The sequence below is a fragment of the Dendrobates tinctorius genome, unplaced genomic scaffold (assembly GCF_039654945.1).
Source record: "Dendrobates tinctorius isolate UK_male_01 unplaced genomic scaffold, ASM3965494v1 ptg000131l, whole genome shotgun sequence".
NCBI classification, from domain to species: Eukaryota; Metazoa; Chordata; class Amphibia; order Anura; family Dendrobatidae; genus Dendrobates; species Dendrobates tinctorius.
In genome coordinates this window covers 3,465,174-3,490,475 of record NW_027361799.1, presented here as the reverse complement: position 1 = coordinate 3,490,475, position 25,302 = coordinate 3,465,174, and the positions used below count along the sequence as shown (strand labels likewise).

At 43.5% G+C, this 25,302-nt stretch overlaps 1 long non-coding RNA gene and 1 pseudogene across 1 annotated transcript in view; one reads left to right on the top strand and one right to left on the bottom strand.

Annotated features, from left to right (window-relative positions):
- Positions 1-25,302, top strand: part of LOC141047987 (uncharacterized) — a 170,192-nt gene that overhangs the window by 126,272 nt on the left and 18,618 nt on the right. The window lies entirely within an intron of this gene.
- Positions 978-5,963, bottom strand: LOC141048026 (guanine nucleotide-binding protein G(q) subunit alpha-like; annotated as a pseudogene).

Sequence of the window (25,302 nt, the reverse complement as noted above, 5' to 3'; positions counted from 1 at the left end):
AAGTATGTTTCGAATAGCTATTAAATAAAAATTGTGTTGAGAATTTGCTTAGCTTAACAACTAAACATAGAACAAAGTAAATATATTGATTTACACTTGCACACATCTTCCTGCCAGGGCTGTATTTAGAGTTTATGCTGCCCTAGGCACTTAGTGCTGCCTCCCCCATTGGTGAGAGTGAGTAATGCAGACCCTGTCATCAGTGAGTTGGGCTTCTGTCAAATCAACAATTTTTGGCATTCGTGGCAGATCCAGTAGTTTTTCCACATCTGCCACATAATTGATCACTTAAGGCAAACACTGCATTTGGCCTCATTCATTCCCTTTGGGACTTGCAGACATGTACGACACTTGCTGTTTTGCCGTGACCTGGCAAATGTGGTACTTGCAGCAATGGAAAAATAACACTGCTCGAGAATGATTGAGGCCGGATCTATGTGTATGCCCATATAGCGCTTTCAAAGACCATTCCAGCAATATTTTTACATGTTCAGTCTATTCATCTGAAATCGGTTTGCATACATATTCAAATGAGGGAGTAGATCTGTTGCTCCAGCTCTATACCTGCTCAGTGCCATCTCTTCCTGATCGATTTTGCAGCTCTCTTTTCCAGAAGGAAACACATCATAGAGGCTGTCAGTGAAGCAAAAGCAGGTAGCACTCTGCGGGAAATAGAGCTGGAGTGATAGGTTAAGATCCACCACAGACGTTAGGCATAATTTATATATCAAATGAAATGCTGATTACTGAATAAAGGGAGAAAGGGACTGACCATATAAAGGTATTTAATGAGTTTGTCTTTAAAAGAGCTACATGCACATATATAAGGCTTGGAGGGGTTAAATCCTGCAGACTGCCTTTAAATAAATACATTGGAACATAGTGTATAAGTATGGTAAAATAGCAGTCCTTATTCCATGAGGCGCTACAACTCCTTCAGTCAACTGATCAGTGCTGATGTCAATATTGATTGCCTATTATAAGGATAGGATGAGTGAAGAATTCTGAAACCACGGATATGTGGTTATCATCCTAAATGGTGCTTGGTGCTCTTCCATCCGGTTCTCATTATCAGACTCCATGAGCACCTGATCATATTCACTAAGAGCTACAAGGAACATTATGGAGGTGTATCCACTTCTTCCTTCTCATTGCTGCCCTCCTATGTCCACCATTCTGAAGACGACACTTAAAAAAAATCAAATGGATATTCGATGATTCCTGTTGTGGGCACATCTTGTTGAGACGGTAGATATCCATGATCTGTAATGCGGTCCAGGTCATTTAGATAATATTTTGTGGAATGAGACAGCTTATATTCCCATCTCTTATCATAGCATTCTTGTATGCCAGGGTCATTCCATAAATATTATATTGCATCTACATAAGAGTTCTCGAATGAGCACACCTTCTCTATATCAACTTCCCGAATTAACAGTGCATGGCCCTTGTTTTGTTCATACTTGTATGGATTTTTAAGTGTCTACATTGCCCGAATCATAAGCAAAAGGTACTGTCACACTTAGCGATGCACCAGCGATCCCGACCAGCGATATGACGCGGTCAGGATCGCTGGTGCATTGCTAAGTGGTCGCTAGTGAGCTGCCACACAGGCAGATCTCACCAGCGACATAGCAGGAGTCGGGGGTTGCTACATACCTGTCAGACGAGGCGATCCTGATATCGTCCCGCCCACATCCACGCGTCGCTTGTCTCCACAGCAGGAAGCAGACAGTCCAGGACGTTCTCGCGCGATCAGCGATAACCAGCGGGGGAGCCGTCGGAGGTAAGTATCAGACATAGCAATATCGCTAGCAATATCTCTATAACGTCACAAAAACCTGTGACCTTATAGCGATATTGCTAGCGATATCGCTTAGTGTGACAGGCCCTTTAGTGAAGCCCCTCTCATCTTCATCAGAGTAGCCAGATCCATGGATAATCCTCATATGCTTGACTAGCTGTTCCCAGCCAGCTAACGCTCGGCACGCTCATTGCTATCTCAAGCTGCAGGTGATTAAACTAGAATAAATAATGACAACATTCAATAGCGCTTACGCAGGTGGTAAATCAAATTAAAATGAAGTTAATAACAATAATCATTAAAAATCTGAATAATACGGATACATTTTATTCACAGTGGAAAATCAAAAACAAACTGGATTCAGCAAGATGTGTTTTTTATTCATTCCAGCATCTAAATAAATTTCATAACGAAACATAAATTAAGTTAAAATTTCTCTGTAAACACAATTAAATGTATAGTCCTTTTCATCATTTTCAAAGATCTTTCTTTGACTTCTAGCAGGTACAATTTGAACTGAAAGACCTTTACAACTTGTTACTCTAGAGAATGCATTGTATAATTGACCATGTGTGAATACAGGATCAGGTAGGAGAACTCCAATCTTATCGAATGTTTGTCCTTGCGACTTTGTAATTGTCATGGAATAAGCCAGACGAAGTGGGAATTGTTTTCTTGTTAACTTAAACGGGATATCGCAATTTTCGCTACTGTCCAATGGTATTCTTGGAATGAGAACCTTTTTTGACCATGACGCTCCCCAGAAAAAATACTGCAGTCGTTGAGATTTGTGCCAAGAGTTTCTACAATTAATCGAGTACCATTGCACAGTCCTTTCTTTGGATTTAGATTGCGGAGTAGCATGACACAGCAGCCTTTCTTAAGGTTCAGCATATGAGGAGGGAGGCCCATAAGAGTTAGGGAATGTACAAATTTTATGGGGTACTGAGCTCTTTCTTCATTGTCGACAATATTTCATCCTGTGAGACAGAAGTATGATTTAGTCTGACCTCTTGTTCATTGACTGTCAGCGTGTCAGTTCTTAGGGCATAGTACTGCTCTGGAAGTAAGATCAGAAGGAGTGAGAGAGTTCAAGTCATTCCCAAATATGCTCGTCATGAGTCAGAATGTCTGTGCTCAGCTTCACAAAATCCACCAGATTCCCATCTTCAACTCCTGATCCAACAGTTAGCAGCCACTCACAAAATTCAACCTCATCAGGATTGACTCGCATGTTCCTGATTAATTTCAGTTCCTTGAAGGATTTCCAGACTGGACTGCTCTTGACACACGCCTCTACAATACTAACGTGATATCCATGAAGTACAACTGGAGCTTGCTGACAAAAATCTCCTCCAGCAACAATCGGGATCCCACCAAAAGGTTCTTCATTGTGAAGAAGAATATGTAAGCTTCTATCAATGGCATTGAAAAGATGAACGTGAGACATTGAAATTTCATTCCATATAATAAGTTTAGTATCCTGAAGCTCTCGGCAGACTGAGGTTCCTTCATTAATACTTGATGTTAAGAACATTCAGATGAATGTACAGTATGTAATACCTTTTTTTAAATTCAATGACGTAGTTGTATGCCTTTACTTGTCCCATCACTCCACCTTTTTTGCAATCAAGTCATTTTAGTAACTCTTGTAGCTTTAAGTGGAATATGGTAGATACCAAATCTGGGTGGTCTATTGCTGTTTCATGTTGTAAAAGGCCGGACTGAATTTCTTCCTTCTTTGGGTTGCAAATGAACATTATAAATAAATCTGGCTTTCCAAATTTTGCTACCAAAGTCATCGCATCTTGGTAATTCTGTGTCATGGCACGTTTTCCATCTGTAAAAAGAGGGAAGTATGAAGATGTGACCTGGTCTCAGATCTTGTTGCTCAGCCCTACTGTTGATATGATCCATAAGCCGGACATATAATTCTACTGAGTTTCTTTTGGTTTTGTCTGTTCCGGTCCAGTCGCTGCGCTTCAACCTTTAGGCATCAATTATGTATTGTCAGCTTGCCAGAATGTAACAGCGGGTTGAATGATTGTCGATCCTGAAGGCGGTACGCATAGAATTCCCTCATCAACACATTTGTTGTTTTTTTTTTTTTTTTTCTTGTTCCCCTGCATCGTGACTGATATCTTCCTGTTCTTCATTGTCACCTTCCTCCCTTTCATGACTTTTCCTTTTTGCAGTTCTCCCTTGCTTCCGCATTCCAGGTTGCCAGCTGTGTTCACCATGCGGAAAGAAGAGTGGATACACCATTGGATCACAGTTTGGGCTATGGTACACAATATTCTGCAGTCCTCACTGCCCAATGGGATGAACGGCATTGTCTCTTTTGATCGGCGGCTGTCCATCATCGGATACAAACACAGCTGCAACTTCATTGGCTGTCAGCAAGTTGTATTAGCGAGGGTTGTGTTGTCTATCCTTGGTTATAAACATTTTGATTTTTATGCTGGTCGTAGCCACGCTGATCAATCAAATCCTTCATCTTGAAAGCCTGAGCAAATGGGTTGATATCTCTGAGTAAACAGTCAATAGTATTCTTTATGTCCCTCTTGCATCCTTCATTTTGCTCATTATTTAATCGTTGAATGTTTGCATACTCAGGATCCAATATGTAGAGTTGTGAATATGAAGGAGTATCAGATCTAAAGAAAGCACAAATATATTTTTAATTATTAAAAAAGAGTAGGAATGAATAAAAAATGTACATTTAATTGTTTTCAGGTCTTTTACCTTAGAGAAGTTGATGTACAGTGGGTACACTTGTCCGTAAATGACAAACGGGTGGGCCTCCGGAAAATTTCATTGACTGAAATCCAAAGGATGCAAAGGCAAAAGCACTGTTGTACTTTCTGATGTTCTTTCTAAAAATGTTTGCCTCATTCATATCTTCAGCTAACCATGCTTCAAACTGCTGAGGATATTAATTTACTTCACGTAAGTGTATGGTACCACTTCCGCAGCACGACGCAAACTTTGTCCTGTGTAATTTTTCTTTCCAAAAGTGAGATGCACCGCAATCACTACACGTAACGTCTCGCTTTCCCACATGGTGTTCACTGGGTTTATTCTCTGGATTTCTTGCTGCATACCTCGAAGGTGGTGGCATTTTACGTTGACGGGCATTGTTGTTTTCAACTTCCGCAGGTGTCAAATTCCTTTGACGCTGTTATATACATCAGCTTCCCTTCTTTCTGTCACTCGGTTGATATAAACCTTGTGATATCCCTGTCCTTATCAATCTGCTCAGGTGTTCGTTGTTGATAACCAATCCTACGATTTTGTCGATAGTGTTGTTGTCGAGCAGCTACTGCATTGTTTTCCGGATTTTCCTGCGGCCTGTGAGATGGATCTGGTGACTCTTCTTGGCTCATTTTGCTTGGGAGAATACGGATGCAATTAAATGTACATTTACCTTGGCAGAAGTGGTTGAATTACATAGAAAGGAAGTGCTGCATGCGGTAATGTGGGGGGGCGGAGCCTCATGCAGTAATGTGGGGGGGCGGAGCCTCGTGCAGTAATGTGGGGGAACGCAGCCTCGTGCAGTAATGTGGGGGGATGCTGCCTCGTGTGGTAATGTGGTGGGGGGCGGGATTGTTTGGTAATCCCGGCCCCCACCACATTACCACACATAATCCTGCCCCCCCACCACATTACCACACATAATCCCGCCCCATCACATAATCCCGCCCCCCATCACATTATGTTTGGTAATGTGGAGGGGGGTGGGATTGTGTGGTAATGTGGTGGGGGGGCAGGATTATGTGTGGTGATGTGGTGGGGGGATTGTGTGGTAATGTGGCGGGGGGGATTGTGTGGTATTGTGGTGGGGGGGCAGGATTGTGTTGTGATGTGGTGGGGGGATTGTGTGGTGATGTGGTGGGGGGGCCAGATTGTGTGTGGTAATGGGGTGGGGGGTGGAGCTACTGTGCAGGGAGCGGGATTAGCGAGTAATCACGATTTTAAATATATATATATTTATGATGAATGCGCTTTTTAACCTTTCCCTAGTGCCCAGAAGCCGCTTCAGCTCCCGGCGGGCATCCGTCTTGTCTCGGCGGAGCTGCCTCTCGATCTCGTCGTTGATCCACCAAGCTTCCTTTGCCTCCGCACTGAGGCAGCACGCCATGATGGACTCCAGAATCATGTCTCCTGACTGGTGGTGGTGTTGCTGGAAAGACAGACCCCCCCGCCACCATGCAAGTCAAAGACCAGCTTCTTCTCCTTGTAAGAAGGGGGATTGCTGTGCAGATTAGGGGGAGACAGACTGAGACAAGGCGATCCCTTTAAATATATACACTGGAACATAGTGTATAAGCACGGTAAAATAGCAGTCCTTATTCCATGAAGCGCTACAACTCCTTCAGTCAACTGATCAGTGCTGATGTCAATATTGATGGCCTATTGTAAGGATAGGATATCAATATTAAATCCTCCAATAAATCAAATCAATTAAAAACAGATGTTTAATGCATATGATGTGCATAAAAAGAGCTAATACACAATGCTGCCAGCAAAAATATTATTGCATAGCTATTATGGCAGCACTTTGGCTCTATGGTTAGCACTGCATATAGTGGCTTAGTGCTTACCACTGTATATAGTGGCTCAGTAGTCAGCGCAACAGCTTTGTAGCACTGGGGTCTGGGGTTCAAATCCCACAGAGGATGACACTTGCAAAGAGCTTATATGTTCTCTCAGTGTTTGTGTGGGTTTCCTATCGCACTCCAATGGCCTACTAATAGGATGTTTAGATTGTGAGCCCCAATAGGGACAGTGTTGTATGTAAAGCACTGTGGAGTACAAGGGAACCTGTCACCTCGTTTTGCCGCTATAAGCTGCCGCCACTGGCTTTCGGTGCTTATCTACAGCATTCTAGAATGCTGGCATATAGCATTACAGAATGCTGTAGATAAACCCCTAAAGGTGGTGGCCGCAGCTTGTGGTAGAAAATGGAGGTGACGGGTTCCCTTTCAAATGATAAATCTTTTATGGATACACAAATATATAAACAATTGCAGGTAAAGGCAGATCACACTCACCGGTCTTGTGTAAAAATTCCACTCTTTATTGGCAACTGTTAAAACATCATGACCAGGAGAGTGAGGATAGGAGTATGCGAGTGCTGACAATGGCCTTTTTGCGCTCAATAGCGCTTCTACGGGTCAGTGAATGAAAAGATGTGATGAGCTGAAATACCCCATCACAGAAACTCCTCCTTGCAAACCTGCATCCACAATGTCATGAAATACATACAAATTGCTTAAAAACAATATATAACAAGCATACGAACATACAAATGTCTGCATCTGAGTGGGAGAACCATTGCACAGAAATCAAATGATATAAAAAAAACTTATGCTTAAGGATTTTTTTTTCAAAATTTTTTTTTCCAAAACTCTAATTTTCATTTCCAAGCAAATAGTTTTTTCAAAAATCTTTTACTGTTGACTTTTTGCAATTTCCACATGGAAGATGCATGCAACGCCTCCACTATGTATAAAACGATAAAAAGATGGACATATCCACCATATCATTGAAGCCAATAGGTCCCATAGTGCTGGCACGCAAAATCCACCTCGCTTCCCATCTATGTAAAAGCTTATGTAAATTACCTCCCTGTGGAGGCAAAACAACCTTTTCCAGGCCAGCAAACAATAACAAATTGGGGTCTCACCATGTCTCTCTCTAATATGGTTGATTAACCGGGGCACGCCTTTGCCTGTAGTTATGGATTTGTAATGTTCTCTGAATCTTGCACATAAAGGCCGTATTGTCTTGCCTATATAATGCATGGACAAAAAAACAACATAAACAACAAATTGTTTAGCATGATATGAATTCTGAGGCTGTATGACTAATGGCCCCCATATGGATAACACGGTCCACCTTATGAAATTTGCAATAAGAGCCATGTCCACATTTGTGGTTAACTTTTGGAATACCCATACTCAACCAATTAGTTTGTTCCTTTTTAACACGATTCTGAACCCTAAGCCTGGTTCTGTTCCTGCAAGTTACAATATAAGAGGCCCCCTGGCTCCAATCTGTTAACTCTTTCTTTATTAGTGTTGAGCGATACCTTGCGATATCGGATAGGATCAGACCAATACTCCAAAAATATCCGATATTGCCAATTCTGATATCGGAAACCAATGCAAGTCAATGGGACACAAATATCGGAATGAAAATAAACCCTTAGTTTTCCTTCATGTAGAATTAACCTACAAGGAAAGTAAGAATGAAGAATGTATTGGGGGAGGTGGAGGAGACATTAAAGGCATAGAGGTTTAGCCCAATCAAATGGAATAGCAGGAATTACTTTATTATTTTTTCAATGATCTTTTTATTGATAGCTTAAAAGTATAACAACACCGATTAAGAAGTATTCAGTTTTCATACACAAGTGTACAGACAGTGTAATACCAGTAACAACCAGTAACAAAGATATAGATAGATATATATATAAATTTTTTTTGCAGCAAAAGAAAAAAGGACAGAGAAAGGAAAGAGAAATAATTAGAGAGGGAGTAGAGGAAGCAGTAAGAGAGGATATGGGGGGGGGGGTCAGACAATATCACAGGTTGTTTTGTGTGGCTCATGGATTGAAGGAGGATCTGTATTTGATCCATAAGCGCCAGTTTTCTTCGAAGGAGCGCTGTGAATGATTCACCAAGGAAACAACTTCGGTCATATGAAACAATTGGTCTACCTTTGACAGCAGTTGGTGGAGAGTAGGAGTCTGGATTGAACCCCAATAAGTGGGGATTAAAAGTTTGGCCGCAGCAATAATATTAAGAATTGGTATGGAAGTCCCCTTCTGCTTGGAACTGAAAGGGAGGTTTAGTAAAGCTGTTTCCGGCATTAGCGACACCAAGACCTCTGTTAACGCCCAGAAGGGTTGGATGGCAGGACATGTCCACCAAATATGTAAGAACTCTCCCTTACTCACCTCACACCACCAACAACTGTCCTGCGCCTCAGACTGCCAAACGCAGGTCTGCACTGGTGTAGTGTACCATCGTGATACAATTTTGAAAGCATTCTCTTGAATTTTCACACAGCTCGTTGGGCCATGAGAATGAGCATAGGAATTAATTTTTTTTTAAGACGTTCGTAGTTAGAAAGATATTGACTATGTTAAGCTTTTTTATATTTTGTCAGATATGTATGTTTCACTGCTTCCATGCTCTTCACCTTCTTTTTTACTCTCCCACACTTTCTCCTTCATGATCCGCAGCAGCAGCATCTATTTCATCAACTTATTCTTCACCTTATTCATCTTCACCTTCTTCCTATTCTTTTTTTTACATTCTTCATATTCTTCTTATTCAACTATTATTCATATTCTACTTCTTCATCGTCATATTCTTCATCGTCATCATATTCTTTTTGTGACAGGCATTCCTGTAGTTATCTATAAAAGTTTAAAGATTACACCTTCCATTCTGCCTGTCACAAAAGATTTACAACAGGATTTGTCCGCGTTCAGTTTGGCCTGCAGCAGCAGGTATTTTCCAGGGGCACCACGAGGAGGAACGGACTCGCCCCCATACACTGCTTAGTCTTCTTCTGCTTATAATTCAGATAATATCTTTTGCTCTGATTTTTAGTCTTATGCTTAATGTTCTTCTGCTTTTTGTTCTGCAGCTTCTTGGTCTTCTGCTTCTTGGTCTTGTGTCTCTTGTTCTTCTGTATATTGGTGGTTGTCTTCTTGTTCTTTTTCCTCTTGGACATCTTCAGGGTCATCGTTTTCGGGGTCGTCGTTTTCTTCGGGGTGGTCTTCAGGGTTGTCGTCTTTAGGGTCATCGTCCGGGAGATCCAGAGTTTACCAAAAACCATTTCAAAAAGCTTGAACTTGGAAATGTAGCAGAAGGTACAAGATGGCTGAGGAACTGCTGAGAACCAGCTGACGGTACTGGAACCTGGATTGGTAGCCGAAGGTGCAAGAGCCAATGGAACTACCAAGGACCAGCTGATGGTACTGGAACCCGGTTACTAAGCAGGAGGTGCCTGTGCCAGAAAGCACTATCAAGGACCAGCAGACGTTGGTGGAACTCGGATACCAAGAAGGAGGCACCTAAGCCAAAGGCTCTGCCTGGAACCAGCTGACGTTACTGGAACCCAAAGGGGACATATTCAAGATGGAATTCCAAAGAACCAGCTAATGGTACTGGAACTCAGACAGCAGAAGGTACACATGGAAAAAAAAAAGTTGCAAGGCCGAGAGCCGGCCGGAGTTACCAAAACCCACAGTCCTAGAGGGGGAGCTTTTCCTATTGGCACTATAGAACCAGCCTTCATTGTCAGATCCCACAGCCCACATAGGAAGCACCTAAATTGCAAGCACCATAGTCAGCTAACCCGACCGCAACACGACAGGACAACGTATTGGAGGCAAAGTGACGTTGACACTACCTGGAAACAGCTGGCGTGCTGGAACCAAGCTGGGCAGGAGTGAGTACCTGTGCCAAAGACACTTCTGAGCAGCAACTGGCAGTGTTGGAGCCCAGGGATTACAGTTCAAACAGAGTGGAGGCAGAGTCATAATTGGAGCAAGTTTAAAATCTGTAGTAGTGTGAATGTGGACAGAGCAGGTGAAATTGCTGGACACACAGCAGGGGATCAGCTGACGGTACTGAACCCCAATAACACAGGAGCTAGTGTTTTTATCTGTGCAGATGGCACTTCTGAGCAGCAACTGGCGGTGTTGGAGCCCAGAGATTACAGTTAAGGTGGAAGAAACATTAACACAACAGGAGACCTGGATACTGTTGCCAACAATCATTTAATCTGGAAGAGGACTGGCAAATTCCAGCGAGATCCAGGCCTTGTTCATTTTCAGAAAAGTAAGCCGGTCAACGTTATCGGAGGATAGTCACATGCGACGGTCTGTTAGTACACCACCTGCGGCACCAAAGACTCGTTCCGATAACACACTAGCAGCAGGGCAAGCTGGTACCTCCAATGCATACTGGCTAAGCTCTGGCCATGTATCCAGCTTATAGACCCAAAATTTGAAGGGGGTAGAGCTGTGTGGGAGACACTGAGAGGGCAAGACATGTAGTCTGTCACCATCTGACAGAAACATTGCCTCCTACTGACTGGCGCCGTCTGTGATGGTGTAGACATTTGTGGCAGACACACAAAACTTTGCCACACTTGGGCTATACTGGCCTTGCCTTGTGGTGAGGCACTGCTTCTGCTCCCTCTTTGTGGAGAGCTTCCTCCACTGCCTAGATGCACTGAGCTGCTTTTGTAAAGCACTAGCAGCACTGCTCTCGGGTGGAATGGAGAACATGATGGAATGCACCAGTGTGTCTTGGTACTCCCGCATTTTACTCTCCCAGTTCAATGGTGTTATGAAGCTTTGTAAGTTGTCCCGGTAGCGAGGATCTAGGAGAGTGTACACCCAATAATCAGCCGTGTTGAGAATGTGGGCGATGCGGCGGTTGTTTCTCAGGCACTGCAACATGAAATCAGCCATGTGCTGCAGACTGCCAACTGGCCAAGAAACGCTGTCCCCTGCTTGAGGCATCATCTCTGCCTGCTCTGCATCACCCCACCCTCGCTCTACATACTGACTACTAGAGCATTGTGTACCTCTCTCCTCTGGACAGATGTCTTCCTCCTCTATTGACTCCTCCTCATACTCCTCACAAAGTGTCCCTGCCTAGGCCTTTGTGAGGAACCACGTTGCACAGACTGTCCAGAATCAGATGGCATTTGTGACTCCTCATCCTCCACCTCTTCCACAACCTCCTCCCTTAGTGCTTGCAGTGTTTATTCAAGCAGGCAGTTAAGGGGGATAGTTATGCTGACTAGTGCATCATCTGCACTTGCCATCCGCGTGGAATCATCGAAGGCACGCAAAATGTGGCAGATGTCCTTCATAGAGGCCCACTCAGTGGTGGTTAAGTGTGAACAGTGCGCAGAGCGACTTGTTTGCGCCTGATGCAGCTGGTCCTCCATTACTGCTGCCTGCTGCTCACGCAACCTCTCTAACATATGTAACATTGAATTCCACCTGATGGGTAGGTCACATATGATGCGATGTTCCGGAAGGCGGAATCGGAGCTGCAGAGCTGCAATGCGCGTTTTTGCCATGCTCGAACGCCGCAAGTGAGCGCACTCTATGCGGACCTTGTGCAGCAGTGCATTAATATCCGGATAGTCCCTCAAAAAAAACTGCACGACCAAGCTGAGCACATGTGCCAGACATGGGATGTGAGTGAGTATGCCTAGGCCCAGAGCTGCCACCAGATTTCGGCCATTGTCACACACTACCATGCCTAGCTGGAGATTTGCTGGCACAAACCACACGTCACTCTCCTGCTTGATGGCATTCCAGAGCTCCTGCGCTGTGGCTTCGATTCCCCAAAGAAATTAATTTCAGTACGGCTTGTTGACGTTTGGCCACTGCTGTGCTCATATCAGTCGTAACATGTAAACGTTCACAGGTCCATGTGGAGGTAGACTGTGACGGCTCCTGCAGCACTGATTCAGAGGAACTGGAGTATGAGGAGGAGTCAATGTGTACAGACTGGATTCCTGCAATTCTCGAAGTTGGGATGGCTTGTACATTATTTTGATCAAAATTATGTTTACTAAATACCCTTATTATTATTATTACCTTTATGCATTATTTGCAGTATATTTTTTACTTTTTAGTTCAGGATATTTGTGTTTTTTGCTTTTTGTTTTCTCTGGTTAATGGTCATGTGTTAATATGCACTTACATTGTGCATACACATTAACTTACTTTTCTCAGTTCAGATTTGTGTTTTATTTATTTCATTGTGCATTCAGTGCATATAGGGGTGTGACCGCCCTCTTTCTGAGCTGGGAAAGCCATCCAGTCTGCCCTTAGCTGTAACTAGTGGTTCAGCCACTCGACCCTTATTCACATTCACGCCACTTGGCAAGTGAAAAGGTTTTAAATACTAGAGTAGGGACTGTCCCACAAGGGTTGCCGTGACGTGGCGGGATGGCTTGTACATTATTTTGATCAAAATTTTGTTTACTAAATACTATTATTATTATTATTATTATTATTATTATTATTATTATTACCACCTTTATGCATTATTTGCAGTATATTTTTTACATTTTTAGTTCAGGATATTTGTGTTTTTTGCTTTTTGAATTCTCGAAGTTGGCAGAACACGTACAGCGCCTCTCTCAAGATCTGTACCAGACTCCACAAATTTACTCAATGGGCAGTGAGGCAAAGATATCATCCCTGTCCATGTTTACTGGTCCACGCCTCGGTGGTCAGGTGGACCATGCTACTGATGGCGTTTAGTAGCGCATGTTTAATTTTTCCCTCCACATGCTTTTGCAGCGCAGGGACGGCTTGCCTGCTGAAATAAAAGCGGCTGGGCACGTTGTATTGTGGGACTGCCAATGCCATGAAGTTATGGAAGGTGTCAGTCTCCACCAGCCTGAATGAGAGCATTTCAAGGTACAGTAGTTTTGCAATGCCAGCATTCAGAGCCTGTGCTCGGGGGTGGTTTGCCGAGTATGGGTGCCTTTTCTCCCATGACTGTGCTACCGATGGCTGTAGACTGGCCAGGGAGTGTGAGGATGACGGGGAACGTGGTGCTGTGGGTGGAATGACACTGTGTCTCTGTACAACAGTGCCAGAGGTTCTTCCATGGCGATCCTGTGAGGAAGCCGTACCAGCTGTGTGTGAGCTGGAGGAAGAGGCTACAACTCGAGCTGAAGAGGTGGTAGGTGGCGCTGTCGGTTCACCTACGCCTTCAGTGTGTCTTTGCAACTCCACCACGTGCTTGGTGCGCACATGTTTCCACGTATTTTGTGGTATTGAGGTTGCTGACACTTTTCCCTCTTTTCACTTTCTGATTACACAGCTTGCATTTGACAAAGCAAATGTCATCTGCAACTGTGTCAAAGGACCAGGCACTGCAAGTCTTGGGAGCGCCCATTTTGGAAGAGGCATGCTCCTATTGGGTGCCGAAGTGGAGGCTACAGGCAACAGAGTCTGCCCCCTCCCTCTCATTCCTGTCTTGGCCGTTCGGGGAATCTTTCTCAAAGCTGCTCCCATCACCTTCCTGTACCTCACGCTATGATGGGTCAAGGACCTCATCTACACTACCCTCTTCAAACACCTACTTCTCCTGGGTAGTCTCGCCAGCACAGTATGCACCAGAAAGTGGCACCTGAGTCTCATCAGATGTGTACTGAGGTGTGCTGACCATAGGCACTGGCCCACCCACCTCTTCAGATTCATAGAGACAAAGCTGTTGCGCATCACTGCCTACTACCTCTTCAAATTCTCAAATTCTGCTTGGCTGGCCCCCTCTTCAAGCTAACAGATTGAGAACAGAAGTAGAGATGGCTCCTATCCAGGGCTCTGACTGCCTGGGCAATTTGGCAGGTGGTGAAGAGACAGATGGGTGCTCCTTCAGTGCTCTGGACCTGAGAGGATCTGGAACTAATTGAAGTCGATGCGTTAGCTACCATCCATCCGACAACGGCTTCAATTTGTTCGTCCCGCAGCAGTCGGGTACAGCGAGCTCCTACAAAGCTGCGCATAAAGGACTATTCCCTGGTAAAACTGGGGGATGCTGAGTCACTGGTGCCCACAGCAGGCACAGAATCCCCACGTTCTCTCCCTGCAGAAACTCCACGTCCACGTGCCTTACTCCCTGCCTTCATCTTGGTAGCCTGATAAAGATAGGCAGAAAAACTAAGTGCTTTGTGTGCTTATTCCTGAACAGCTGCTAACAGGTATAAGAAACACGAATTTTATAAAGTGTGTGGACTACACTTTAATATGAGCTAATGTGGCCTACACAACTGTCAAGTGGAGTGTTTGGTGATTGTTAACTTTTTTTTTTTCACAAAAAGACACTGGATGTGCCCAAAGATGTCAAACCGATTAGTATCACAAACTTTTTGTAGCTATTAGAATGCAGGAAGGGAACCTACCATGCAAAGGATGAGGCTCCAAAAAATAGGCTAACACTAATCTGGCTGGGGCTGCAGGGCACAAGCCAGCAGAAAGGTTCCTATATAGTGCTTGCAAATATTCTAGCTGGATAAGGATGGAACCACACTAATAGGAGAAATCTGAAAAAATGAGCAGCACTAATGCAAAAAAGGACAATGTATGAGGCAGTGACGCATGCTGAGCGGACTACAACTGGAGGTGGTTGCAGAACACACTACAGCGTGAGCTGCACTCACACACAGAGACCTCGCAGACAGCCATGAACAGCGCTGCAAGGCAAAAGAGAGCTTCTCACATAGTGGTTGCTAAAGTAGCCTGGGTAAAGCACAAAAAAGCAAATCGCTAGCTCAAACTGTCCCTCAGAGTCAGAACAGCAGCGTCCTGTCCCTAAGTAAATTCACAGCAGAGTGAACGCAAAATGGCGGCGGCAGCTTTTATAGTGCTTCATGACATCATTTCAGCAGCCAATCACAGCCATGCCATTTAGTTAACATGCATAACAGGATGTGCCCACACGTCTTAGGATTCCTCATTGGCTGAATAAAATCAAACTGGCTCATTGCATTATGGGAACTTCCGATTCCGGTATTTGATATTCTAAAAGTATTGGAACTCTGTATCGGAACTCCGATACCACGAATATCGGCTGATACCCGATATTGCAGTATCGGAATGCTCAACACTACTCTTTATCTCTCTAAAATGTGCCAATTCTTCCTGATAGATGCCTGTATGTGCTGATCCATCGGACCATATTTAAAGCAGAATGTGAATCTTTTCTCCTTTTCCTTCACAAGGAAATCCTTCTTCACATATTTAACACTTTGAACACCTGTCCTTGTGCTGACTCTATCCAGTGCTGCTTTAAATAGGATATCTGGGTAACCTCTCTGTTTAAATTTATTGTATAGTTCTGGGGATTGCCTTAAAAATTGTCTGTAAGGCAAGGATTGTTTTGTATGAGGTGGATGAAAACTATTACAATGCATCATAGAGTTCGTTGTTGTAGGTTTTTGATATAAAAATGTGCAGATGGATCCATCTATTATACTCACCGCAACACCAAGAAACTCCAATTTTTGTTCACCAAAATTAGATGTAAATGACATATTCATAGTATTAGTCTCCTTTTAAATACAATATGAAATCCTTGAACGATCCTGTAGGGCCATCCCACACCATAAAAATATCATCGACATATCTAAGATACAATTTAATATACTTCAAAAATTGACTTTTCAAGGAATAAACAGATCTCTCTTCGAACAATCCAAGAAATAAATTTGCAAAGGTACAAGCTGCCGGAGTCCCTATTGCTGTCCCAACATTTTGCCGATACCACGCATCCATGAACATAAAGGTAAATATAAAAACAAATAGTGCAAATGGCACACAATTACTTCCTGCAATCACACAAGAAAAAGACCATATTGAGAAAAAGGTAACAAATGAGCAATACACTTAGCAAAAAAAGTGACGACAATGAAAAAATAATCAAAAACATTGATACAAATGTGTGGTGCTCAAATAATAAAACAAATGGTACATAAAGTGCGAGGGTATAATATAACGTAGTGCCAATATAGAGTAAATGTCATGTATGGGAAACACACAGGAACGCCCATAAGGGTTAATATACCTAAGGCAGAGTGCAAAAAGTGTGAATAAAATATCCACATGTGAATATCATTGGCTACCTTGGGGAATTAAGGCACTCTATGTAGCACAAGTGTGAAGGGATCATCTATTTCTAGATCATAAATCCAACATGGCCAAATATCCGACCTCATGCAGGTAACTTATAAGTGATTGCGCTTTTTCTATGACCCTAATGTTTGGTTGTAGGAAGAGCAGTAGAGAAGGAGATCTTGAGAGGATCAAAGATTACATGTAGGTAAGTACCTGGGAGACCATGTCACAGATGTATGGAGGAGACAGGTTGTGGATGGCTTTGTATGTCTTAGTTAGGGTTTTGACCTGGAGCCTCTGGACAATAGGAAGCCAGTGAAGGGCTTGGCAGAAAAGAGAGGCTGGGGAATAACTGGGAGACAGGTGGATTAGTCGGGCAGCAGAGTTTAGAATAGATTGAAGTGGTGCAAGAGGGGAGGCCAGAAAGATTGCAATAAACGAGGCGGGAGATGAGGGCATGCACGAGCGTTTTTGCAGTTTCTTGGTCAAGGAATGTACAGATCAGGGAAATTTTGAGTTGGTAGAAGGATGCAAGGGCTTGGCTATGTGTCTTGAAAGAGGTCAGAGTCAAGGATCGCCGCGAGGCACTGAGTATGTGGGATTGGGGAAACTGAGCAGCCATTGATGTTGAAGGATAGGTCTGGTGGATGGAAAGATGATTTCTGTGTTGTCCATGTTTTAGTTTTAGAAAGCGTGCAGAAAAAGATGAAATAGCAGACATTGTGTGACATTTGGTCAGCAAGGAGGTTATGTCAGGTCTAGACAGATCTGTGTCATCGGTGTAGAAACGATACTACAAAACCATTTTGATACAGGAAAGATGTATATCTTTGTACCGTGTTAGCCAGTAGATAGAAAAATATTCAGAATTGAGAGTCCTCAGTAGTTGATACCTTTTAATGGCTAACTGAAAAGATGGTAGCACATTGCAAGCTTTCAAGACTACTCAGGTCTCTTCATCAGGCATAGACTAATACAAAATCTGAAGAGTCACGTATTTATGCACAATACAGCACAGAAAAAATGCAATAGATGAGACAAGTGACGAGAAGCAGAATTATGATTATGGGAGAGGAAGAAACATAAATATTGGACCAGTTCATAGATAAGGAGTCCGGATATTTTATTGTCCTTTGATTGGGGTCTACTAATGTGTTGTGATACCCCACAAGGTCTTAGGAGCAAATTCCTTAATTGATGTAAAAAGACCTAAATCCATGCGACACATTCAATCCAGTATTGAGAGTGTCAAAGGTCATCATAAATTGATACTCAGACTCTTCTCTCTCTGAGATGTGAAGTTACCTTTCAATACCAGTAATTTCATATACCTGGTGTTGTGGTCCAGCATACAAAAATGTTTTGCCACAGGTAGATCCATTTTTTCTCTTATTGTGTGACAAAGAGAAAAAAAGGATCTACCTGTGGCAAAATATGTTTGTATGCTGGACCACAACACCAGGGATATGAAATTACTGGTATTGAAAGGTAACGTCACATCTCAGAGAGAGATGAGTCTGTGAGTAAAAATTTATGATGACCTTTGACACTCTCAATGCTGGAATGAATGTGTCACATGGATTTATGTCTGTTTACATCAGTTAAGGAATTTGTTCCTAAGACCTTGTGGGGCATCACAACACATTAGGAGACCCCAATCAGAGGACAATAAAACATCCGGACTCCTTATCTATGAACTAGTCCAATATTTGTTTATCCCTCTCCCTTAATCATAATTCTGCTACACGTCACTTGACTCATCTATTGCATTTTTTCTGTGTTGTACTGTGCATAAATATGTGACTCTTCAGATTTTGCATTAGTCGAGACTGAAGAAGAGACCTGAGTAGTCTCTAAAGCTTGCAATGTGTTACCATCTTTTCAGTTGGCCATTAAAAGGTATCAACCGCTGAGGACTCTCAATTCTGAATATTTTACTACAAAAACATGGAATTCTTTGAGCTGTGCCAGGCCGAAGATGGAGAAAAGTAAGGGTCCAAGAACTCGGCCTTGGGGCACTATCGACACAGTGGGTGAGGAGTTGGTGTGGGAGAGGGAAATGCTGAATGTTCAGTCTGTTAGCTATGATGAGACACAGGATGGGGCCAAATATGTGATGCTAAGAGATGAGGGTCTGTAATATGGAATGGTCCACAGTGTGAAAGGCAGAAAACTGGTCCAGGAGAAGGAGGACAGAGTAGTGTCGCTTGCTCTTGGTGGTTAGTAAGTCATTGGTGACTTTAGTTGGAGCAGTTTCAGTTGAGTGATGCAGTCGGAAGCCAGATTGTTCCCTCGTTCACCGATTACAATGTCTAATTATACATGGGATCCTGTCCCCATTAGGAAAATACACGTGTACATATGCTTATAGGAAAGTCCATCCACCATACCTACATACACCAAAATAATTACAATAAATATAAAAAAATGTACCTTCCAGAGGGCATAGTCTCGATGATGTAACCACGATGCATCAAGAAGTCGGGAAAGAATTCCTGTGGGTCGGAAAACTTGCTATTCTTGAAGTTCAGAGAATCATACGAGATGATGCTCAGTTTTCACCAGTTTTTGCTTCTCCTTTGCTTCTTCCACAGCTTGGTTTATCTCTGCTTCATCTTCAGTTTTATTTGTGCAGATGTACAGATGGCTTGTCCTGAAGTTTCATGCATGTGTCTCATACAAGGAGATTGCGGTTAACAGAAGCCATCTTCACTGTTGGGTAGAATTTGAAGAATAAGTTTTAGTCCAGAAAGTCAGTAGGTCCAAATGCTAAAATAGAAAGGAGCAGAGGGCAAACTTCCAGTAGTTTAAGCAAGTGAATTGACAACATGGCTTACGTGGCCCTGTATATATACAGGTACTATGGCCAATCAGATTGAAGGTAGAAAATTAAATTGCCACATTTACAACAGAAACTTGTGTAGTCAGTTTGATGGAGTTGTAATCTGTGTCAATATAGTGAATCAAGGTGTTAAATTGAGTCCTAATGTTAATGAATTGAGCAGGTTTATCAGTGTGAAATCCCCAAATTTTTGTGTTCCTTTATAATGATCTTTCAGTATTAAGACTCTTAAATGTCCTACACTGTCCAGGTCCAGAGAAATGTTTTCCCACAGGCGTCTCCAGCATCACTCCCCAGAAAACTTCTGTCATTTTTGAATATAAAAGTATTTACATTGATTTTCTGGCTGACGCGATAACGCAATACAATTTTTATTATACATTAGCTAGGTTAAAATTGTTCTCATATCTACTAATTTAAGTGTAATGTGCATCCTCTGTGCGTTCTCCTTTGGGACCAATAATGCGTCTTCCTTCTTGAACACTTGCATTCTGTTAAATGAGCACAAGATGGAGATACACGGGAGCATTTGTTAATAAACTTTGTCTTCAGCTCTGCTTTGGTGCCAGATTTATGATCTGAAATTGGTTCACTGGTGGTATTATGTGACATGAATCTAACTTATAACATATAGGACCCAGTATAATATATTGTAGTCTTTAATAGTTACATATGGCCAAAAGTTCACTCATGCCCTGCTCACAAGCTACTTGTCTTTTGTTTTTTATGTTTTTCTTATAAAATGTGTTTTTCATGTAACTCCATTAACTCATCACTCCATTACCATAGAATAGCTAGAAATGTCTTCCCAGGCACAAGGCACAAACTCTGCTTTCAGCACTTTAGGGGCTGTTGAAGATAATATTGATTGTTTGATCCATTTGTATTTCATGAGCCTGTGCACTAGATTTGCCCTAAGGGGGTCTGATATCCATGAAAAGGTGACTGGCAGCAGGGACATGCATGGAAATCTTGGGCCTCATAGCAGAAGGTCTAATTGGACACCCCCCCCCCCCAAAAAAAAAAAAAAAAAAAAATATATATATTTGAAATCCTAGTAGAGATTTTATTTCAAAGCTGCAGCCCTTACAAAGTAATCTACAACTATTGAAGACCCTAGATTCTCTCTCATATAGGTGGGGGATAGGACCTTCCTTCTGTGCTTTTTGTGTGGGTCTCTGCTGTTTAGAACTATGCTGCAACCCTCAATTGCGTGATGATTTCACTAACCTGTATGGCTGTCAGCGTGAGCCTATTCCACAGGTACCATCCTTTTCACCGTCAGCCCTGGGCTCTTTATCTGCTGCCATGCCCTCAGGTGTTCAATGTCGCACAGGAATTTACAATCACCTGCACTCTCAGATTCGGCGGTCAGGACATTCAACTCCTGACCACCAACGACTCTGACGTCCCTTTTCTCTCTATTAGCGCTTTGCTCTGGGGTCTGCTATAGACAATATTTGGCTTCCCCAGAACCTCTGTCTCTGCTCATGTCCTTTCCCACTTCATAGATCAACTCCCTGTCTCGAACTCCTCACAGATGAGCCACTTCTCCTGAACTGACTGGATCTTCCAGAAAGATCTTTTCACCTCACGTTTAACTGTCTTGTCATTTTCCTCTCAGCTCACAGCTGCTGCTCGTTTCCATGACAACCCCCTCAACTCATTTCTAGCTGACTCGCCAACCCCCTCTGCTGGCCAGAATTTATAAGGCAGCTCCCTTTTCTGGCCTGCAGCAGGAATTTTGATTTAATCTGTTACCTGGCATGGGGGTCCCTTTCTGCCTCCAAGCATAACTTCACCTCTTAGAGGGAGGCAATGTCACTGTGACAACCAGACTCTGGGGTGTCACAGTAGTCCCCTATACAGTAGTCCCCTATACAGTAGTCCCCTATACAGTAGTCCCCTATACAGTAGTCGATCACCACTAAGGAAATTAGGGCAATTCACTTCAATGCTTTGGTACTGACCCTCAGGCATTGATGCAGGAGAACCCCAAATGGAAGGATCATGGATGTCAGGGCAATTCAGTTCCACACGCTGGAACAGACTTTGTACGCTGTCACAGATGGTAGTTGAACAACACAAGAAATGAGCAAATAAACTTTATTTTTATAAAATCAGTTTATTAGTATAGTATTTATTAGTATAATTTAAAATGGTACATAAGGGAAAAACCAGTAATGGTGAGTCAGGAAAGCTGATTCTTAGGATAGGCAGCAGTGAGACCTGTGTATGCAGCAATTGCCAATGCTGGACTATCAGCAATCCAGCATTTTTAAAGTCCATTTCTTCAATGTGTTTCTTTTTCTTCCATTGTTCCTGGTCTTTATCTGGTTTATTTTTATACATTTTTCGTCCACAGCTGTTAGTCTATTCTGTAACTGGGTTGCCCTCCCATCCCGCTGGTATCAGCGGGATGTGTCACAGCAGCGGGGACCCGGCCCTAGGTGCCCAATATAATGGGTTGAATGAATAGTTTGTGACGCCACCTGTGGTGCTCAGCAAGGGAGATGTTAAGCCGATGCTGCATGCAGATCGACTGGGACTGATGGTATGGTGCAGCAAAGATGTAAAAGCTCCCCTCAGATGAAGCTGTAGTCCCAGGGCAGTGTAGATGTGGTTGGCACGGGGATGTAGCGGTGTCGGAAGGGTAGGAAGCAGACACAGCGGGGTGCAATTTCTGTACCTTTTACTTGATAAATGCAGTTCAGGGTTCTGATTACAGATGGTACCGGAGCAGGCTAGCCAGGAAGCAACTCAGGAATTCTCTCTCTCAGCAGATGGGCTGTGCAGTCTCCTTCCTAGCGCTTATTTGAGTGAAGTACTCCTAGTACTGAGTTACACTGAAGTTCCTCTCAATTCTCTTCTACTCTCACTCCTCGCATGGCAGACAGCTGTAGCCACTATTCGTCTCTTGGCTCACTCCGTGCTGTTGTGCCTCCGAGTCTTAGATGGGGGTAGTGCATTTACAGCCTCCTACTCCTCTGGTGTCTGTTGCAGGATCATTAGTATGCATACAACCGTGGAAACCAGGCTCCAGTTCATGCGCTCTCACTGGAGATGAGCCTTTCCTCTCTGCTCGATCTCTGTGCTTCTTCCCCACGTCTGCACACTTCACCCTCCTCACACTAACTGACCACTCCTTCCTCTTAGCCCTCAGAGCACTCCTCCCCTTAATTCCGGTTCAGAGTCCCCCCTGCTGGCCTGGAGTGGAACTGTGTTGCATGCATAGATTGACTGCGAGAGAGACCCGTCATTGCCTCCAAGCCTGGCATTACCCTCCCTGGAGGATGGCAAAGCCACTGTGGCGGCCATACTCCTGGGGGCGCCACATGACCATCTTAGATTTGCTAATGTCCAAGGGCAGTTCTGCAAAGAATAGAGAATAGGTTTTAATAACATTTTACCACCTACATTATTGCGAGATCTCCAGACATGTTTACTAATACTCAACAATCTATAAAATTGTCCGTACTTTAGTCCTTTTCTATAATATGACGGCATACAACGGCTCACACATCACAGCACCAATGGCAAGGCCTTCTGAAGCAACATGTGTCTAGATTTTCTTGACTTCGGCCATTTTAGTCTCAATCTCATCACATTTGTGAAGATAAAGGGAAAGGATGGCTCCTGTATAAAGGCGAATATGCAGAGATGCACTTCTAACATGATTTCTGCCTGACATTACAACTTATTTTACTAATGCTTAGAAAAATTTATATTTTATAAACCCTAATATCCTAGATCCCAGCAAACAAATTAATTTCGTAAAGTATTTATTTTTGAAAATCCCCAGTCCGGGCTATTTCCACCATTGGCCCAATATGTCATTCACTCGGGGCTGGTTGGTTTTCCACATCTGCTTTCCAATACATCTCACATCGTCATCTGGTTGTTGGTCCTGTAGGAAATCTGTGAAGAATAGATCATAGAAATATTTAAATCGTATATATTTTACAGATATTTGTGAAACCTGTGTACCTATTGCCAGTTGTAACTTTATGCTTACCCATTTATATAGTCCACTCTCGTTTTGTTCTGCTGTCTCCTCCACCTGTCATAGAAATGTAGCCCATGTAGTTTTGACACCATAAAACATGTTTTCTGAGTCGGTGGATCTTTCTCCACAGTAATAGAATGTGTTTTACAAAATACTATAAATTCTTCATCTTTGTTCTGCCATAGAGAAATAGGAGGGTAGTTTTCTTCATGGATAGTTCCAGCTCTGAAAAGAGAAAATATTTCACTAGTGTTTATCAGAAAATGTCTTACGAGTAGTGTTGAGCATTCCGATACCGCAAGTATCGGGTATCGGCCGATATTAGCTGTATCGGAATTCCGATACTTAGTTCCGATACTTTTTTCATATTGAATACCGGAATCGGAAGTTCCCATAATGCTAGGAGCCCGCTCGATTTGATTCAGCCAATGGGGATCCTCAGAAGTGTGGGCATATCCTGTTAGGCATGTAGGCATGTTAACTACTGGCATGGCTGTGATTGGCTGCTGAAATGATGTCATGATGCACTATAAAAAGCGCTGCAGCCGCCATTTCTGGTCACTCTGCTGTGAATTCAGTTAGGGACAGGCTGCTGTTGAAGACAGTGAGGGACAGTTAGAAATGGCGATTCCACAAAACATATAGTGCTTAACCCAGGCTACATAAACCACCACTGTAGCTTGCTTTTCCCTAGAAGCGCTGTTTTCACAGCTGTCTGCAAGGGCTGTGTGAGTGCAGACCCACGCTGTGTAGTGTGTCCTGCAGGCACGTCTGCTTGTAGGCCGCCCAGCATGTGTCTCTGCCTCATACACATTTTTCTTTTATTGCTGCTTTTTTTTTCTCCTGTATAGTGTGCTTCCATACGTATCCATATACGTTGGTTGCAAACACTAAAGGAGTGGACAGCGGAGCCTTTCAGCAGGCTTTCAGTGCTATAGCCCATTTCTCTGCACTGTTTTTGGCTGTCTGATAGGTCTCTGTGTGTGAGTTCAGCTCACGTTGCAGTGTGTTCTACAGCCACCGCTAGCTGTAGTCCGCTCAGCGTGCGTCACTGCCTCATACATAGTCCTTTTTTTGCAGCTAATTTAGCCAGATTTTTGCTCCTATATTAGTGTGCTTCCAACCGCATCCATTGTCATTGGTTGGTTGCAAACACTATATAGGATTAGATAGAGGAGCCTTTTTGCTGGCTTGTGCCTTGAGATGCTGTCATTCAGGCTGGTGGAGACTGACACCTTCCGGAACTTTATGTCATTGGCAGTTCCACAATACAATTTGCCCAGCTGCTTTTAATTCAGCAGGCAAGCTGTCCCTGCCCTGCAAAAGCGTGTGGAGGGAAAAATTAAAAATGCGCTACTAAATGCCGTCAGTAGCAAGGTCCACCTGACCACCGATGCGTGGACCAGTAGCCATGGACAGGGACGATACCTTTCCCTCACTGCCCATTGGGTCAATGTTGTGGAGCCGGGTACAGATCTGGAGAGTGGCTCTGTACGTATTCTGCCAACTCCAAGGATTGCAGGAATGCAGTCTGTACATATTGAGACCTCCTCCTACTCTAGTTCCTCGGAATCAGCACTGCGTGAGCCTGTTAGGCCAGATATGAGCACAGGTGTGGCCAAACGTAACAGGCCGTCCTTAAATTAATTTCTTTGGGGAATCGGAGCCACACAGCACAGGAGCTCTGGAATGCCATCAAGCAGGAGAGCGATGTGTGGTTTGTGCCAGCGAATCTCCAGCCAGGTTTGGTAGTGAGTGACAATGGCCGAAATCTAGTGGCAGCTCTGGGCCTAGGCAACCTCACTCACATACCATGTCTGGCACACGTGCTCAATTTGATCGTGCAGAGCTTTCTGAGGGACTATCCGGATCTTGATGCACTGCTGCACAAGGTTCGCCTAGAGTGTGCTCACTTGCGGCGTTCCAGCATGGCAAGATCGCGCATTGCATCTCTGCAACGCCGATTCCGCCTG